Source organism: Zingiber officinale, chromosome 9B (assembly GCF_018446385.1).
Source record: "Zingiber officinale cultivar Zhangliang chromosome 9B, Zo_v1.1, whole genome shotgun sequence".
Classification (NCBI taxonomy): domain Eukaryota; kingdom Viridiplantae; phylum Streptophyta; class Magnoliopsida; order Zingiberales; family Zingiberaceae; genus Zingiber; species Zingiber officinale.
The window spans coordinates 94,823,346-94,844,281 of NC_056003.1; positions in this window are offsets into that span (position 1 = coordinate 94,823,346).

Below are 20,936 nucleotides of genomic sequence, written 5' to 3' on the forward strand. Positions count from 1 at the left end.
GTTCATAGTGGTTTACAGTTTATGACTGATATTAATTTTATCGCATTGGGTGGCTAAAAACTGTTACTAAACGGTTATCTTAGTCTGTGTATGGATTTACACTGCATTCGTGTATAAAACCTAGAGGGTCGCACACATAGCACGTAGACATGAACAATGGTATCGGAAGCTAGTTGAGATCAAGATCAAATATGGATTTATTTGATACAAAGAAGAGAGAATTCGAATAGCCATAATCATGATGATTAATGGAGAATTCGAAGAGTCATCATAATGATAATTAATGAAGAATTTGAAAAGTTATCATAATGAAGGTTATAAATGAAGAATTTATGGAGTCTATAACTCTTCATCTTCCTTATTAATGAAGATCATAAATGATTAATTAATTGAAAGCTTAACTCTTCGTATTCCTAGGAAGCTATAAATAGCCATCCTCGAAAAGATTCAAGGGATCATTCTCTCCGAGTTTTTCTCGTCAACTTCTTCTTTGTTCGGAAGAGATCGTAGTGCTTCCAAGGCTTTGTTGATCCAAGAGGCTAGCACCTAACGGATCGTGTCAAGTTCGTGATCTAGTGCGCGTGGATACCGCTAGAGGAGTCACACGTGGGGCTCTTATCTGTCTTATTTGTCTGTGATATTATTCACACCTATCGAGAACTCGAGGTATGGTTTTTATATAATTTTGTGTAAAACTATATGTACCATGAAAGATGCATGATTCATTATATGTCTTCTGTTGCGCTCCGAACCCAACAGGTGATAGTGCTGCTGGATTCTCTTTGTGCTTAGCATTTGATGTTGAGAGATCTGTTGTAAACCCATAGACATTGGCTATTATTTTGTCATTCTACAGCATCCTTCGTAAAAGACAGTGAGCATGTCTTGCTGGATGATTTTGGACTATTAGTGATTATAAAATTTGCACTCAACTTTAAGACAGATTGTAGTCATGACAGACAAGATCACAGTCACGATTATGATCCGCAACTTGCCATTAGAACAATATATCATTGGAAACTCCATTGGCATGAAAACAAAGACAAACAATTTCACAAAGGAAGGGCTTGTGATGCAACTGTTCTCATTATGGGAAAGAAGATGTTGTATTTTTCTAAATACAAAAGCATACATGATACATAGGCTCTGCTTCCACTGCAGCAATTTGGTTTCAGTTCAAAAAGCTGCCCATTTGTCCAAGAAGAATGGAAGAAGTATCTGTATTTGACATTATCAATTTCCAAATATCCAATTCTCAAATTACATTATACATTGTCAATGTCGCAAACAGTAGCTCTTGTTGCAGCAATGATTAAGCTGGAGCTGTATTTGCTTTTCCCTTATTCTTCAATCCCACTCTTACTCGTGAATAGTGTAAGAAACACAGTCATTCATTACTTTTCTAATTATTTAAGTTTCCCATAGAGTCTACCTCCCAAAATGATTCCATTTCTCTTCACTGTTCATATTATATTCAGAGTCGGTCTCATTTTCATTGAAAACAAGGCCCCATATTAGTTGGATCTTGTAGGCAAGAAGCCAAGAAACATCAGGGTATGCTTCACCTGTATGTATATTCATCTACAACAAAGAAGTACTGCCTGCATGTAACTGTCGTCTCCAGTGTCATGGGCTGCTCTGTACTCGGCTGTACCCATTTACATCAAAAAGTTATTGCAAGAAGCCAACTGTCCTGTTCACTAAAGTGGCACCCAAGAAGCCAACTGTCCTGTTCACTAAAGTGGCACCTGTTCATGCGACTGTACAGACTGGACTAAACTATTCACAGTCTACGGACCCCTAAAAAAAATTAAATTATGTAAAAGAAATGACTTGTCAAAAAGACAACTTTTTGTGCCTTGAGATCACATCGAGGCCAGTGTGTCTGTGTCCTACATTCTACGACTCCTTTGATGCATGGATCGATGCATGCAGGCATGCAAGTGAGCATGGAGTCGGCAGCCGTACGAAGGAAGGACATGAGGATAACTCTTCTATTTCGACGTCTCACCTGCCAATTAATGCTCACTCGCGCTCGGCATCCATGCCACCTACCAAAAGCTCGACGTCAACTGCATGCAGATCCTCCCTCAATCGGCTGCTATTTCTTTGAGTAAGTCGGATCTAATTAACTATCTGTCATCCTCGCTCAAACAGTTTCGGATTGATGGAGAGTGTGAAGGAAAGAGATTGAATGTTGTTGGAATACACTTAATTACGCTGGACTGGTGGTTGTTGGATCTCTGGAGAACTATTATGGCAATATTCTGTAGAGGGAATTGAATGTGCAGGATAGAGTTTCAGAAATTATGTATCGTACAGAGTCATGTTACAAGTCAACTTCGCTTTAGGGCGATTCTTCTAATCGCGTACCTTTAATAGGCTTAGTTGGTTATAGAACGTACATAATACAAAGTACATCCATCTGAATTCTAATTACACATTTAGAGTAGAAAGACACTCCTTGATGTATAAAATTCCTTTGTATATCTCAGCATTATCCATCTACAAGTGTACAACCCATGAGCATAATTGAAGAATCCCAAAATCATACATGTAGTACTAATTACCATTCAAATTCTAACTTTTAGTATTATCTTATAAGATAAGACATCAGATCACCCGGCTCAAGGCATAGGCCATTAAAATCTATGCTAAGGCTCCAATATTATCGAGGTCCATTACCCCATTGATTAAATAATTAAGTAAAGACATTAAAAAAAATTAAATTGAGTCATTAATATTAATTAATGATAGCATACACATTAATAAATATCATGTTAACCCATTAATGACATCTTATTAATTAATTCATTATTCTTATTTACACATTACACTATTCTCATTTCCTAATAATTAAAATTAGCCAAGATTTTATTTTATTTAATCTTATTTCTTCATAATTGCACTTAGCCAAGATTTTATTCTATTTAATACATGCATATAATTAATATATAAATATGATATTACTAAAATATCCTTGAGAATGACTACCCTTAATTATTCTATTTATTCTAGCGGGTCAGCTTCTAGCCATTTAGCACTACTCTTAATTATATGTCTTATAAAACTAATAAACTCTTTCTTCTCAATATCTCTAAAAAAACCCTAATTGTTCCTTTATCAATGTTTCATGCCTATTTCTTTTCTCCTCATTAATTTTGTATGTTTATATTCTTTCGTTAGTGTCTTTTTTCTTTTCTCATCAATAATTTTGTACGTTTATGCTCTCTCGCCGGTGATACCCTCAAAGAACGCCCTTCTCCTCCCTCACTGATAATTTTTTTTTCTCACTCTTTCTTTTCCTTACTCGATAATAACATGAATCCAAGATTTTTTTTTTATCCATGCAACGTAAAGTAAAATGTTTCATAAAAAAAAAATCAAAATTAAAATTAATAAAATTTTATTTACATTCAATATCTCAAAAAGATTAAATAATTTAACAGTGTTAAAAAAAATTATCTGAATATTAGCGAGAAAACTAAATTTTATATAAAAATAATATTTTATTTTTTAAAAAATAAATCTATTTGTTTTTAAACTGGTCATTCTCAATCCCAAATTCAAATGAAAAAAACTTGAGAAAAAAATTTAAAATATATTAAAGAATTTTTTTAATTTATTTTTTCCTAGGGCCTCGGGGAATCTTGAGACGACCTTGTAAGACATGTTCATAATTCACTAAGTCTTATATAATAAGACAAATAAAATATGATCAAGTCTTATCTAATAAGAATTTATCTAATAACGTGGTCAAATCTTATCTACTAAGAAATTATCTAATAATGTGAGCTTCATTTGATTTGGATTTATTTGAAAAACTCAAATAAATATTAGATTAACCATTAATCCAATAAGTTTAAGATCAAATTAGATTAACTCAGTAATCCAATAAAATCTAATTAGAATAATGTGTGACCTTAATTGTATTCACAACAATCTTCTCCTTAAATGAAATATCACTATTAATCTAACAAGTTTAAGATCTAAAACTAATTTTAAATTTAAAACTTAGACCCACTTTATTTGATAATACAATCAAAGTCTCAAATTGAAAATACATAAAAAAAAATCATGATTTTGAAAGATAAAAAATATAAAGCATTTTGAGTAGAGTCTAAAATTAAATCTATGAGAGTTTAGGTCCAAAGGGAGCAATATCATATTATTGTGGAGATATACAAATTCTTTTAATCATAACAAGTGATATCGAAACCATGGTCCAGATCGGATATTATGTGGGGTGACTTTAAACGAAGTTAAGGAGAGGTCAAAGCAAGTCAAGAGTAATTGGATGCTTGCGGGGATACTCGAAGCCAATTAAAAATAATGGATGCTTGTAGAGAGGTCCAGAGCAGGTCAAGAGTAACTGGATGTCTGAAACTGACTAGATGATTGAGAGGAGGGAGGAGGGGGGGGGGGGGGGGGGGGGGAGGTTCTGACCATCAGAGTAATGGTGATCTTAATTTAAGGAGAGGATTATTAGAAATACAATTAAAGTCTCACATTAAAAATAAGTAGAAAATATCATGAGTTTACGCCATTGAGCTCTATTTCCTACTATATCATCATCTATATTTAAATAAATTTTATCTTATATTATTGTTACTAATCAAGTTTTTTTTTTATTTTCCTCTTCCTCGTTTGATATGCATGTTTATCATAGTTTCACATCGCCTAACTGGAGCATTGATTGGTCATCAAGTATATGGTCGTACCATCTTAAACGCGTCACTCAGAGTTTTTCCTCAATAGATGCAACTCCGACTTTCTCTCTAATGCTCTCATTTCTTATTTTGTCCATCCTCGTATGTCCACACATCCACCTTAACATCCTCATCTCTACAACTCTCATCTTCTGTTCATGTGCTCGAGTCATAGCCCAACATTCAGCTCTATATAACATAGCAGATCTAACTATGATTTTATAGAACTTACCCTTAAGCTTAAGAGGTACTTTACGGTCACATAAAACACTCGACGCTCCCCTCCATTTCAATCATCTCGCTTATATTCTAGTAAGACATCTCTCTCAATTCCTCCATCATTTTGCAAAAATGATCGTAAATATTTAAATCTCTCGGTTCCGGGGAGAGATCCAAGCAAATCAAGAGTAACTGGATACTTGTGGGGATACTCGAAGTCAATTAAAATTACTGGATGCTTGTAGAGAGGTCCAGATCAGGTCAAGAGTAACTGGATGTTTGAAACTGACTAGATGATTGAGAGGGGGGGGGGGGAGGTTCTGACCATGAGAATAATGGTGATCTTAATTTGAGGAGAGGATTATTAGAAATATGTACAATTAAAGTCTCACATTAAAAATACATAGAAAATATCATGAGTTTACAACAACAATAAAAACAACAACCAAGCTTTATCCCACTAAGTGGGGTCGGCTGTATGAATCCTTTTACGCCATTGAGCTCTATTTCCAACTATAGCATCATCTATATTTAAATAAATTTTATCTTATTTTATTGTTGCTAACCAAGTTTTTTTTTGTCTTCCTCTTTTTCGTTTGATATGCATGTTTATCATAGTTTCACATCGCCTAACTAGAGCATTTATTGGTCATCTACGTGCATGGTCGTACCATCTTAAATGTGTCTCTCAGAGTTTTTCGTAGGCCTGTTCAACCGGTCGGTTTATCGGTTTCGGTTAATTCTGGTTTACCATGGTTTATTTAAAACTGGTTAACCGACCGGTATCTTACCGATTCTACTGGTTCCGGTTGAACCGGTTCCGGTCGGTTAACCGGTTCCAACCGAGAACCGGTAAAGACTATTGGGTTTGGGTAAGTGTACTTGGTGAAGTGGGTTAACCGGTTGTCGAGTTAACTGGTTCCACAGGGCATCCTTGTAGTCGAAGGTGGATGCCGTAACCAACAGGAACACGAAGACAACCGCTTTAATCCGCCATCTAAACTTCATATTTTTCGATCGTCGACCGCCAGATCACCGCTTAGAGCTTGAAAATGCCAAATCCTCTGTTATGGATGGCTGACGAGTGGGTATATATGTGTAAACAGGGATCGAAAGGTCAAGGAAATCCACCTAATTGAGAGAGCAAATAGCATTAGAAAATATGTGTTTTATGGCGTCGACATCAACTAATTCAAATTAATGCGATCAAAGTAAAGTGCGGTGGTTGATAATTGACGGGATCAACAAATAACAGGTGCCATATATCGACGACGGAGATCGAGGAGGAGGAGTTGGTGAGCGAGTTGGTGTCATCTAACGATGAAACTATCGTGCGGCGTACGCGAAGAGAGGAAATAGGAGGAATTGGAAGAGGTGACATGGAGAGGAGGGAGGAAGGAAGGAAGGTTGAAGACAACCCGCTCCTAGTTTTCCCGGTTTACCGATTAAACCGATAAAAAAAAATCCAAAACCGGGAATTAACCGATAAACCAATAAAAATCGGTTAACCGGAACCGGTTAAAATTGATTAACCGGTTAACCGGTAAAATGGAACCGGTAAGCTATCGGTTCCGGTCCGATTTTCGATTTGTTGATTTTTTTGCAAAGCCCTAGTTTTTCCTCAATAGATGCAATTCTGACTTTCTCTCTAATGCTCTCATTTCTTATTTTGTCCATCCTCATATGTCCACACATCCACCTTAACATTCTCATCTCTGCAACTCTCATCTTCTACTCATGTGTTTGAGTCATAGCCCAATATTCAGCTCTATATAGCATAGCAGGTCTAACTACGATTTTATAGAACTTACCCTTAAGTTTAAGAGGTACTTTACGGTCACATAAAACATTCGACACTCCCCTCTATGTCAACCATTATGGTTGTATTCTATGTAAGACATCTCTCTCAATTCCTCTATCATTTTACAAAAATGATCCTAAATTTTAAATCTCTCGGTTTCGGGCAACTCGCGCCCTCTCCTATCTTAACAATTGTCTCATTACTTCTATTATTGTTAAACTTAAATTCTCCATATATTCTATCTTTAATCTACTAAGCTTAAAACTTTTCCCTTCTAGTGTTTCCCGCCAAGATTCTAGTTTAACATTTACTCCTTCACGTGTTTCATCTACCAAAATAATATTATCTACAAACAATATGCACCATGGTACTGTGTCTTGAATGTGCGCAATGAGTTCGTCCATAATTAGTGTAAAAAGATAGGAACTTAGAGCTGATCCTTGATGTAACCCTATCTTTATTAGAAATACTTCAGTTACTCCGCTTGAAGTCTTTACTCTAGTCGTTACATCCTTATACATATCCTTAATTAGTTCAATATATGTTACGCTAACACATCTCTTTTCTAGAATTCTCCATATAATTTCTCTTGGGACTCTATCATAAGCTTTTTTTAAGTCAATGAATACCATGTGTAGATATTGTTTTGCTCCCGATATTTTTCAATTAATTGTCTAAGAAAATGTATAGCTTCTATTGTCAACCTTCCAGGCATGAACCTAAATTGATTTTTGGTCACTGTGATTTCCTTCCTTAATCTTCTTTCTATTACTTTTTCCCAAAGTTTCATAGTATGACTCATTAGTTAAATACCCCTATAGTTTGCACAATTTTGTACGTCTCCCTTATTCTTATACAAGGGAACTCGAGTACTTATCCTCAATTGATCAGGTATTTTTTTTCATTTTCAATATCATGTTAAATAATTTTATAAGTCATTCAATACCTTATTTCCCTAGACACTTCCATACCTCTATCAGAATATCATCTAGCCCAACGACTTTTCGATTGTGCATCTCATTTAAAGTTTGTTCTACTTCTGAAGTTTGAATTCTACGATAAAAATTAAAATTTCTATGATCATTGTGTTGGTTGCTACTCGAAATATCGTACCGGTTCCCCTGTACAAAAATTTTGTACAAGTCTTGAACCATTCCTAACAACCTATTGTGTTCTTTAGAAATTAAATTTGGAATCACAAACGGAACTTAACATTATTGATTCCAAATTTAACTTATCTATTCTTAGAGGTTTAGACTTAGATCGCAAACAATGCTTAACATTATTGATCCAAATCCACCCATGTTACAAATTCAATTAAATATTAATTTCAAAGATCGGCTTCTAGGTTAAACATGGTGAAGCACTAGGCCTTCTTGGTTATGGGAGCATCCACCACTTCCTAGACAAAGTCTTTCAACGAAATTTAATATTTAATTTCCTTATAGTAACCCTAGGTTTAACCAAAAAGAACAATCGAATCACAAGTTCAAAAAAAAATAAATAAAAGAAACACAAACTCAAATCATAAATTCACACAAACTCAAATCATAAATTTGAAACCTAGAATCATATGCCTCTTGTGTTTGGTATTTCAAAATCTATACAAAGAAAACTAGTATGATGTGGAATAGAATTACTACTTATACCTTTCTTTGTAAGCAACAACCTCTTGATTTTCTATCGTATTCCTCTTTTTATCTCGGACGTTGTGTGGGCAACGATCTACCGAGATGAGAACCACCACCACCTTCCTCCTTGCAAGTTTCGGCCACCAACCTTCAAGCTCCAAGGGATGCTAGAAACAAAGCCTCCTATCTCTCCTTCTTCCTCTAACAAGATCCGGCCACCACCAAGCTCCTTGAGATGAGATGTCGTCGGCCACCAAGGAAGAAGAATAGGAGAAGATGAAGGATGAGAGGGCCGGCCACACCACCAAATAATAGAAGAGAGGAATACTAGAATATATGTGTTGTGAGGTTAGGCACCTCTATCCTCTCTTTTATATTTCTTGGTCTTGGCAAATAAGGAAAGTTTAATAAATAAAATTTCCTTATATTCCTTGCCAATGTTTAAGAAGGAAAATTTAATTAAAATTTCTTTATCAAACCTCTAATGGTCGGCCACCTTATTCCCTCCAAAAAAGGAAAGTTTTAATCACAAAATTAAAACTTCCTAATTTGTTTCCGGAAATTTTAAAATAAAAAATTCCATATTAAAAAATTCCCTTCATGGTTGGTCATAAAAGGAAACTTTTATAAATTAAAATCTCTCTATTAAAACATGTGGATGATTTACAAAAAGGAAATTTTTCTCTAAAATTAAAATATTCCTTTCAATCTACAAATAAGGAAAGATATCAAATTATTTCTTAATCTTTTGTAGAAACTATAAAAGGAAAGATTTAAGTTTAAAACTCTCTTTTAAATCATGAGGATGGTTACAAAAAGGAAAGTTTTATCAAAAATTAAAATCTTCCTTTTAACTATAAATAAGAAAAGATATCAAACCTTTCACTTAATCTTTTGTAGAAAACCATAAAAGAAAAGATTTAAATTTTAACTCTCTTTTAAAACCATGGCTTCCACATAAAAAAAGATTTTAAAAATAAAATCCTTTTATTTTAATGTGGCCAGCCACACCAAGCTTGAGTTCAAGTTAGGGCCGGCCACCTCTCACCTTGGTTTGGCCGACCCTAGCTTAGGCTCCAAGCTAGGCTTGGCCGACCACCTTAAGGTGGGTAAGAAGGTGGGTATGAGTGGGTATAACACTTTATAAATAAGAGGCTACGACAGGAACCGAGAGGAGGGATTGGTTTTGGTCTCCCGATGAACTTGAGCTTCCCGTGTTCGCCCCGAACACACAACTCGAGTTCATCAATAATAACTCATACCACTAAATAATTATTATTGAACTACCGCACCAATCCCAAATTACATTTTGGGCTCCTTCTTATCATGAGTGTGTTAATCTCTCTGTGTTTAAGATATCGAATGTCCACTAATTAAATGAGTTACTGACAACTCACTTAATTAATATCTAGCTCAAGAGTAGCACCACTCAACCTTATCGTCATGTCGGACTAAGTCCACCTACAGGGTTACATGACAATCCTTATGAGCTCCTCTTGGGAACATTATCAACCTAGATTACTAGAGCACAGTTTCCTTCTATAATCAACAACACACACTATAAATAATATCATTTCCCAACTTATCGGGCCTCTTGATTTATCGAACTAAATCTCACCCATTGATAAGTCAAAGAAATAAATATTAGATATATGTGTTTATTATTATATCAGGATTAAGAACACACACTTCCATAATAACAAAGATCTTGTTCTTTTATTCAGTCAGTATAAAAAGAACTTACCTTAAATGGTCTTGCTCAATACACTTAGAGCGTACTAATGTAATTTTATAGTTAAGATAAACTAATACCAAATTATACTACGACTATTCCAATGGTTGTTCCTTTCCATCTTAGTCGTGAGCTACTGTTTATAATTTATAAGAAATTGATAACATGATCTTCTGTGTATGACACCACACACCATGTTATCTATAAATTAATTGAACAACTACACTTAGCATATAAATGTAGACATTTGACCAATGTGATTCTTTATTTCAAAATAAAATGTTTACAAAAGGCTAGGCTTTTAGTATACACTCTAACACATTTGACTTACTTAAATTACCTAAGTTAAGTTGGTCACCTAAACCTTCATTAAAAAGTTGATGGAAATACCTCTTCCACCGCTCTTTTATTTCTCCATCGTTTACTAATACCCTATTACATTCATCTTTAATACATTTTATTTGGATAAGATCTCTTGTTTTCCTTTCTCTCACTTTAGCTATTCTATAAATGTCTCTTTCCCCTTCTTTTGTATCCAATTTTTGATACAATCGTTCAAAAGTTTCTGTTGGTGCAATATCCCCAGGTCAAGGTTGATCGTGTTGACTGAGCTTGAATTGAGTCAAGCTCGAGTCTTGATGTTGTGGTTTCGATGTTTGACAATACATGTAGTCAATACATGAAGATTGCAGGTGCAATTGTTCATGTGTGAAGGAGAGTCAAGTAGGTCAAGGTTGACTGGATACTTGACGGGAAAATCCTGGTGAGTGAAGCCAGGTGAAAGTCCTAACTTGGAAGTTAGGCAATGGGAAATCCTAGTGAGTGAAGCTAGGTGAAAGTCCTGGTGAGTGAAGCTAGGCAAATGGAAAGACCTAGTGAGTGAAGCTAGGCAGAAGGAAATCCTAGTAAGTGAAGTCAGGTGAAAGACCTAGTGAGTGAAGCTAGGCAGAAGGAAATCCTGGTGAGTGAAGCCAGGTGAAAGACTTAGTGAGTGAAGCTAGGCAGAAGGAAATGCTGGTGAGCGAAGCCAGGTGAAAGACCTAGTGAGTGAACCTAGGAAGAAGAATGTCTTGGTGAGTGAAGCCAGGCAGTTGGAAGACCTAGTGAGTGAAGCTAGGCAGAAGGAAGTCCTGGTGAGTGAAGCCAGGCACGAGGAAATCCAGATGGATCAAGGCTGATCGGACATCTGGTGTAGGAAAGTCCAAGTAGGTCAAAGGGATTGACCGGATAATTGGCACGAGGAGGAAAGTCCAAGTAGGTCAAAGGGATTGACCGGATAATTGGCACGAGGAGGAAAGTCCAAGTAGGTCAAAGGGATTGACCGGATACTTGGCACGAGGAGGAAAAGTTCAAGTGGGTCAAAGGGATTGACCGGACACTTGGTGAGCGAGTTCTAGCAAGTCAAGGGTGATCGGATGCTAGGCATGATGTACCAACAGGTCATGGTTGACCGGATGTTGGTTTAGGGGACTTTGGACTTGTTTTTGGGCAAAAACAAGGGCTGGATCGATCAGCCGATCAGAGAGTCCCCACGACAAGACTTCTCCCAATCGATCAGTGGATCGATTGGGGAGAAGAGTCGCAAGAACAGAAAGCCTCCCAATCGATCAGCCGATCGATTGGGAGCCTCCGATCGATCGGGCGATCGATCGGGAGTCGCGATTCTACGCAATAAGCCCTGGATCGATCAGCCGATCGATCCAGGCAATTCCCGAGAGCACAGAGGCTCCCTGGATCGATCAGCCGATCGATCCAAAGCCTCCCCGATCAATTGGGAGCAATCCAATCGATCGAGATCCGACCGTTGACGCTGGATAAAGCCTTTGGCGTGCGATTCCTTCGCCATTGCTTACACTGTTTCATCTCAGATCTTCACAGGGCTTCCAAAGCTTCTCCACAAAGTTCTCACCGCCAGATCTTGAGGGTTCTTGGAGGTTTGTCCAAGTCAAGAGGCGGATCTATAGCAGAAGAAGAAATCTAGGGTTAGGGTTTTTTTGTGCAAACTTGTAAGCTCTTGCTTGTATTTTGTTCCCTTTCCCTTTCTTCTTGTAGTGAGAACTTGTAGGGCTTCTCCGCCTTTGGTAGTTACCATAAAGGAGTGTTTTTCATAGTGGAGGGTGCGTGAGTGTGTGGATCCTTGGATTAGTCACCTCTTCTTGAGGTGGATACCAAGTAAATCCTTAGTGTTAGCGTTGTGTTTGTTTTCTTTGTATTTTCCGCTGCATATCTTTGAAGAAACAAGCAATGAAAAGCACGACGAGCGCACCGAGCTATTCACCCCCCTCTAGCTACATAATCGGTTCCAACAAGTGGTATCAGAGCGGGTCGCTCGTCACTGGAATCATCGCCGGAAGGGTCAACAAGCTAGAGGGTGAAGAAGTTGGAGCAAAATTCTACAAGTCAAAGATCTCTTCAAGCTCAACTTCAACATGGAATTCCAAGACATGTTTGGATTTGATACAAGGGTGCCTCTATCATTCATTTCAACAAGCTTCGATCTTTGGAAATCAAAGATCGAGAATTTCTTGATGATGGAGATAGAGCAATGGTTTGCTCTTATGGAAGGTTTTGAAGCTCCAACAAACTCCAAGGGCAAGCCTCTCAAGAAAAGCAAATGGAGTCAAGGGTAAGTTCAAAGGAGCAAAGCAAATGATAAAGTGACCAAGCTTTTGGTCAATTTATTGCCAAGCAATATTTTGGCTCAAGTTGGAGAATTCAAGGATGCCAAAGAGCTATGGAGCAAATTGTCATTGCTTCATGAAGAACCCTCCACTGTACCAATTCAAGATAAATCCAAAGAGGACGACTCATTGGAGAATGATCAAGAGGAGGAGAATTCCGAAGGTGAGAGATGCTCATCTTCCGAAGAAGTCCAAGAAGCTTCATCTTCAAAGGAATGCAATGAAGAGGGCAAGGAGAGGGCATACTCCTTGTTCCATGTACAAGATGAAGATGAAGAAGTCTCCACCTCTAGGATTGAGGGGGAGCTACCTTTGGTGACGCCGGATCAAGAAGAAGGAGAAGCTTCTACATCCGAGTCAAATGGAAAAGAAGACGATGCATCCTCCACAAGTCAAGTAAAATCAATGGGAGGAAAATCATTTTCGGATCAAGAGGAAGTTTCTATCTCCGGATCCAAAGGAGAAAGTGTCATCCCTACACATGAAGGTATAAACATTTCAATTAAAAATAAAAATCACATTATTTGCTTTGAGTGTAGGGAAAAAGGACATTACAAGAACAAGTGCCCCAAATTGGCCAAGGAGAAGAGCCAAGTGGCACTAAAGGGCAAGGTAAAGCCCAAGGAGACCGTCCCCGGAACAAAGAAGAGCAAGGAGCACATTGTGTGCTTCTCTTGCAATCAAAAGGGGCATTACCGGAGCCAATGTCCCTAGGGGAAGAAAGCGGTCAAGGCTCTTGGAGGAAGCACAAGTCAAGGGGGAGCCTCCAAGGTAAAAAGAAAGGTATCATTTATTGAGCCTACCCCTTTAAATAATGGTAAAAAGCATGGTAGTTCTAACTTTTATCATTTTAATGCTATTTACCATAAGAATAGAAAGCATGATAGCTTTAAGGAAAATCATGTAGCTTTTCATGCTAAGACTACCACACCTAGGGTTAGAAAGGTAGATGAAAATCTAGGCAAGAAAACTAAGAGTTTTAGTTACAAGCCTAAAAATAAAATTGCTCATGGATTTAATGAAAAACCAAAAACTAAGGATTTAATGATAGAAAATCAAGTCTTGAGGTCAAGCCTTGATAAAATGGAAAAGACCCTAAAAAGGATGGAAAATATCCTAAAAGGGCAAAATGAGCAAAACCTAGGTTTAGGACAACAAGGGTCATCCAAGGGCCATAGAGGTTTGGGATACAAACCTAAGGCTAAGAAGGATATAATATCTTACAATAGGGTTCCATATAGTTATGAAACCAACCCTAGGTCAAGTGATCGAGTCAAAAATACAAGGGAAGTTATCCCTACAAGTATTTTTGCAACAAACGTGACTAAGACTTCCAAGAAGTCTAAGAAAGTCACTAACAAGGTCACAAGGGAGGCAATCCCTAGGGTTGACCTAGAAAAAGTGACCAAGACTTCTAAGAAGCCTAACAAGGTCACTAGAAAGGTATCTAGGTAGGTTATCCCTAGTGAGTACCTAGAGCACCCAAGGAGCACCAATAGGTTTTGGGTTTCTAGGAGCATTTTCTCTACCCCTTAGATGTGTTAGAGAGTGTCAACTCCAATTAGAAGGGTAGTTAACCCAACTTTGATGAAGTTGACACTCAGGGAGCATTTTCAAGGTTATTGTTAACCTTTGAAAATGAAAAAAAAATTTATTTACTCTTATAAGAGTAAAATGTGTCACATTTTGATAAATTGGATGATATTTTAAGTGACACAAATTGAAAAAATCATAAGAACTACTAAGTTGGGATTTTGGCATGTTCTTAGGAAATTAAAGGCAATTTATGCCTTAACTCAGTTGATTACTCCTTGAAGGAGTAAATTGTGCCAAAATTTGGGGAATATGCTTAATTTAAATTGGCACAAAATTAGGAAAGGCAAAAGAAATGTCAAAATCGGGTTTTGGCATTTTCTTGGGACATCTTGGGCAATGTAGGGTTTAAACTCTAAGTTAGCTAATGATTAAGGATACTTAGATAGGTAATCTAGGTATTTTATTTATGCTAAAACTTGCCATGTCTTGTTTTCCCATCATATGCCATGACATCGTATTTATTTTTACATTCACATTTTATTATGAAAAATATAAAAATACCATGTCATGTCATACATACATCATGTAGTTATAGAAATTTCCTTTTGAAAATTATTTCTTTTTGATGTATGTCATAACATCATCATGCATTATTTTATTTCCTTGTATATTAAGGACTAATGACATTTATTAACAAGTAACATCCTTGGTGGATGTTTACAACTCAAAATACCTAGATAGATATGCATGATCCCTATATTAGGGCAAAACCAAAGTTTACATCTCGCTAAGAACTATAAGGTGATTTATCTATGTTTTAGTACACATTAGATACAAGTGAGATGTTAGAATGATGAACAAAACTCAAGATGTTGATTTAGTGCATTCTTTTGAGTTTTAGATTCATCAAAACACATAGTTATGTGTTTTCCAATCATTGGGAAAGCTAATGTACAAGTCATGTGCATTGAGCCCAAGGAACATGGTTGGATATTGGTTTTAAAAATCATTTTAAAATGTTTTTGGAAAACCTTGATGAAGATTATCTTTTGATAGTGATCATCATTGAAGAGTTAAGCACAGACTTGAAGAAAACACTAAAGTTTTTATAAGTTTTCAAGTTTGTGTCCATCTTTGAAAATAGAATGTATTTTCTTAGAAAACTATTTTTCCATGATACTATATGCCCTAAATAATGTCTACAATGATTTTTATGATTTTTGGAATTTTGTAGATTTTTCTAGGGGTTTCTGAAATTGACTGAAATGAAATTTCAGCAATTTCAGAGCTTCAATCGATCACCCGATCGATTGAAGGGTCTCAATCGATCGGGCGATCGATTGAGAGCAAGCTTCTCGCAAACAGAAGCTTCCTGGATCGATCCACTGATCGATCCAGCCCTCCTGAATCGATCAGTGGATCGATTCAAGCAGGTTCAATCGATTGGGACCCAACTCTAATCGATTGGGAATGTTGATTTTGGCTAGTAAAGCCTAATTTCAGCATTCTAAACCATCTTTAGTCTAGGTAACCTTTCCTTACCCCTCAAAACACATTTGTATACATTTAGGGGGAGTTTTCATGTTGAAAACAAGAATGGATTGGTTAAGGAAGACTAAATAGAGGTTTAGGTTGAGGTTTGGTTTCAATATTGAATTTATGAACCTCAAAACTTCTAAATTTGGGTTTCCTAAAGTTTTAGGGATTCCAAGTCATTGTTGGTGCAATGACAGAAGTTACCTGCATGTCTTTAGGGGGAGTTACTCTTTAAGGACATGAAAATCTAATTTTCATACACCTTGGAAGGTGGTTAACCTTCTATCGTGAAAATGCTCAAAGATGAGCATTTAATGATAAGTGAAGGGTATGGGACCTTCGTTATCGGATTATGAGCAACAAGTGAAGTTGTGAACAAAGTTAGGTAACTCTTCAGGGGGAGAGTTTGCTTATTTTGATGTATGCCAATAGGGGGAGAATGAAAGGATTTAAGTTAGGCCTTCATTATCTAAGAGGGAGTTTGCCCTTTTAGGGGGAGAATGTAGGGTTTAACTTACGTCTTCATTACCCAGTGGCATGAAGAAGGTTGAGGCTATGGGATTAGCCTAACTTACAAGTGGTATTGTCAAACATCAAAAAGCATAAAATAAGTAGAGCCTAAAATTAAATCTATGAGAGTTTAGGTCCAAAGGGAGCAATATCATATTATTGTGGAGATATATAAATTCTTTTAATCATAACAAGTGATATCGAAGCCATGGTCCAGATCGGATACCATGTGGGGTGACTTTAAACAAAGTTAAGGAAAGGTCCAAGCAAGTCAAGAGTAATTGGATGCTTGCAGGGATACTCGAAGCCAATTAAAAATAATGGATGCTTGTAGAGAGGTCCAGAGCAGGTCAAGAGTAACTGGATGTCTGAAACTGACTAGATGATTGAGAGGAGGGAGGAGGGGGTGGGGGGGGGGGGGGGGGGGAGGTTCTGACCATCAGAGCAATGGTGATCTTAATTTGAGGAGAGGATTATTAGAAATACAATTAAAGTCTCACATTAAAATAAGTAGAAAATATCATGAGTTTACGCCATTGAGCTCTATTTCCTACTATATCATCATCTATATTTAAATAAATTTTATCTTATATTATTGTTACTAATCAAGTCTTTTTTAAATTTTCCTCTTCCTGGTTTGATATGCATGTTTATCATAGTTTTATATCGCCTAACTGGAGCATTGATTGGTCGTCAAGTATATGGTCGTACCATCTTAAACGCGTCGCTCAGAGTTTTTCCTCAATAGATGCAACTCCGACTTTCTCTCTAATGCTCTCATTTCTTATTTTGTCAATCCTCGTATGTCCACACATCCACCTTAACATCCTCATCTCTACAACTCTCATCTTCTGTTCATGTGCTCGAGTCATAGCCCAACATTCAGCTCTATATAACATAGCAGATCTAACTATGATTTTATAGAACTTACCCTTAAGCTTAAGAGGTACTTTACGGTCACATAAAACACTCGACGCTCCCCTCTATTTCAATCATCTCGCTTGTATTCTAGTAAGACATCTCTCTCAATTCCTCCATCATTTTGCAAAAATGATCGTAAATATTTAAATCTCTCGGTTCCGGGGAGAGATCCAAGCAAGTCAAGAGTAACTAGATACTTGTGGGGATACTCGAAGTCAATTAAAAGTACTGGATGCTTGTAGAGAGGTCCAGATCAGGTCAAGAGTAACTGGATGTCTGAAACTGACTAGATGATTGAGAGGGGGGGGGGGGGGGGGGTTCTGACCATGAGAATAATGGTGATCTTAATTTGAGGAGAGGATTATTAGAAATATGTACAATTAAAGTCTCACATTAAAAATACATAGAAAATATCATGAGTTTACAACAACAATAAAAACAACAACCAAGCTTTATCCCACTAAGTGGGGTCGGCTGTATGAATCCTTTTACGTCATTGAGCTCTATTTCCAACTATAGCATCATCTATATTTAAATAAATTTTATCTTATTTTATTGTTGCTAACCAAGTTTTTTTTTGTCTTCCTCTTTTTCGTTTGATATGCATGTTTATCATAGTTTCACATCGCCTAACTAGAGCATTTATTGGTCATCTACGTGCATGGCCGTACCATCTTAAATGTGTCTCTCAGAGTTTTTCCTAGGCCTGTTCAACCGGTCGGTTTATCGGTTTCGGTTAATTCTTGTTTACCATGGTTTATTTAAAACTGGTTAACCGATCGGTATCTTACCGATTCTACCGGTTTCGGTTGAACCGGTTCCGGTCGGTTAACCGGTTCCAACCGAGAACCGGTAAAGACTATTGGGTTTGGGTAAGTGTACTTAGTGAAGTGGGTTAGCCGGTTGTCGAGTTAACTGGTTCCACAGGGCATCCTTGTAGTCGAAGGTGGATGTCGTAACCAACAGGAACACGAAATTATTTAAAAATATTATTTTCAAAACTTATTTTCAAAATTATTTAAAAATATTTAAAATTTAATTTCAAAATTATTTTAAAACTTAATTTCAAAATATTTTAAAACTTAATTTCAAAATTATTTTAAAACTTAATTTCAAAATTCTTTTCAAAATCTTTTAAAACTTAATTTCAAAATTATTTTAAAACTTAATTTCAAAATCATTTTAAAAATCTTTTCAAAACTTAATTTCAAAATCATTTTAAAATCTTTTAAAACTTAATTTCGAAAATTAATTTCAATATTATTTTAAAAATTCTTTAAAAATTATTTGAAAAATCCTTTGAAAATTAATTTCAAAATTATTTTAAAAATTCTTTAAAAATTATTTGAAAAATCCTTTAAAAATTATTTGAAAAATCCTTTAAAAATTAATTTCAAAATTATTTAAAAATCCTTTAAAAATCATTTTCAAAATTATTTAAAAAATCCTTTGAAAATTAATTTCAAAATTATTTAAAAATCATTTTCAAAATGTATTTGAAAAATCCTTTAAATCATTTCCAAAATTTATTTGAAAAATTCCTTAATAATCATTTCCAAATATTCGAAGCATTAAATGTTTAATCACTGTCTACAAAATTATAGTTTTTCAAATCATAATCAAATTTCGAATTATGATTTCAAACTTAATTGATTGAAACCTTCAAAACTTTAAATGTTTAAACTCAAACTTACGTTACAATATCAATTTCAATTGAAATAAAGAAAAATTATTTGGCCCAAAAAAAAAAAATTCTTTAAAATTTAGCTAAATAATTTTTTCTGTAACTATAACTTCTTTCTGCTAAGTGCTACCCTTCAGGGGAGCTTAAAATTGAATAGCATACATATTTTTTTTTCCTCTCTTCTTGAGTGTTCTTTTTGATTTATGTCAAAGGGGGAGAGAAAAATCAAAGTTAAGAATTAAGAACTTAAACATAATGAATGAAAGGGGAGCATAAGGTGTTGTTTTCAAATTATTTCATTTCTGTTTAAGTTGTGCACTTATTGTCACTGTCATATTTTTTTTTACATTTTTACTTAACTTTGAATCATGTTGCCATAATCAAAAAGGGGGAGATTGTTGGTGCGGGAAGCATCCGACGATCAAACCTGTGTTTTGATTATGTCAAAGGATTCAAAGTTAAGTTGTTTGTTATCTAACAAGTTCATGGAGCTTGCAGGAAAGTCCTAACTGTGGTTAGGCAGGTGAAAAATCCTAGGGGGTGGTAACCCTAGGTCCTAGGGGGTGGTAACCCTAGGTGGAGAAAAGTCCTAGCTGCGGTTAGGCAAAGGGAAACCCTAGGGGGTGGTAACCCTAGGTCATAGGGGATGGAAACCCTATGCGGAAAGTCTTGGCGGGTCGAAGCTTCGGGCAAAAATCCTAGGGGGTGGTAACCCTAGGTTAAAATCCTGATATCGCGAACCGGGTAGAAGTCTGGAAGGGTCGAGGACTAGACGTCCAGCATGAAGACCGGAAGCAACGGACGCTGAGCAAAAGTCCAGTTGGTCTGGAGGACCGAACTGGCAAAAGGTAAATCTCCTGAGTGGAGTAGGTGAGGACGTGTTCCCCACAAAGGGAACAGTAGGCGTCGGGTTGACCTAGGGTTTTCGGTCGGAAATTCGAAGTCAGACCCGGACAGTCCGGAGACTGTCATATCATTCCATTTTTCATATTTATATTATTGTTTTGTGCTAACTTTGTGCTGCAGGTATTTTTATGATTAACATATCTTGCAGGGACCAAAGTGCAAAAATAGCCTCGGCTGAACAGTGCCGAGGCGCCTCCATGGAGCTTGGAGGCGCCTCGGGTGCGAATCAGAAGAAACCAGCGCAGCACAGTCCAAGGCACCTTGGAAGAGGTTTAAGGCGCCTTAGACCAGCGTATGGAGGCGCCTTCGGGTTCATGAAGGCGCCTTCAGATGGGATAAGCGCAGAATGGTCAGCATCTGCACGGTGGACTTGGAGCTGTGGAGGCGCCTTTGGAGGCTTTCAAGGCGCCTTGAGCTTACTATAAAAGCAGCACTTGACGTCCAGCTTAATACAATAATTTACAAGCTTTCCTTCTGCTGTGTGCTGCTCAAGAGTCGATTCTAAAGTGCTGTTGCAGTCGCCGACGACCCGAAGCTTCATTTATTATTATTCTGTTGTCGGTATTATTTTAATTTCAGTTGTACTTATTTCTACTTGTACTTATTCATGTTATTTTAGTTGTTGCCCACGGAAAGTGATCAAGGATCGTGGGCCTTCGAGTAGGAGTCGATCTAGGCTCCGAACGAAGTAAACGACCATGTTCTTGTGTGTTTGTTTCTTTTATTCCGCTGCTTTAATTACTCGACTAACGTTTTACGATTCCGATAATCAAACAAAATAGCCGCGAGTGCTATTCACCTCCCCCTCTAGTGCTTCTCGATCCAACAATTGGTATTAGAGCGGGGTCGCGTTGATCTGGTGCAACCACCAATCACGCATTTTTTTCGCGGTGTTTTAAATTTTTTCGGAGTCAACTGAAATTAGTACTATTACTATATTCCAGTTTTTTTTTCGTATCAATTTCACTCGAGGTTGGTGCAACACCACTCGAGTTAGTTCTCTTCTCAATTCTTTACTCCCGCACTGCTAATCCAAGACGTAGTCTTGGGACATATTTTTGTATTCCTTT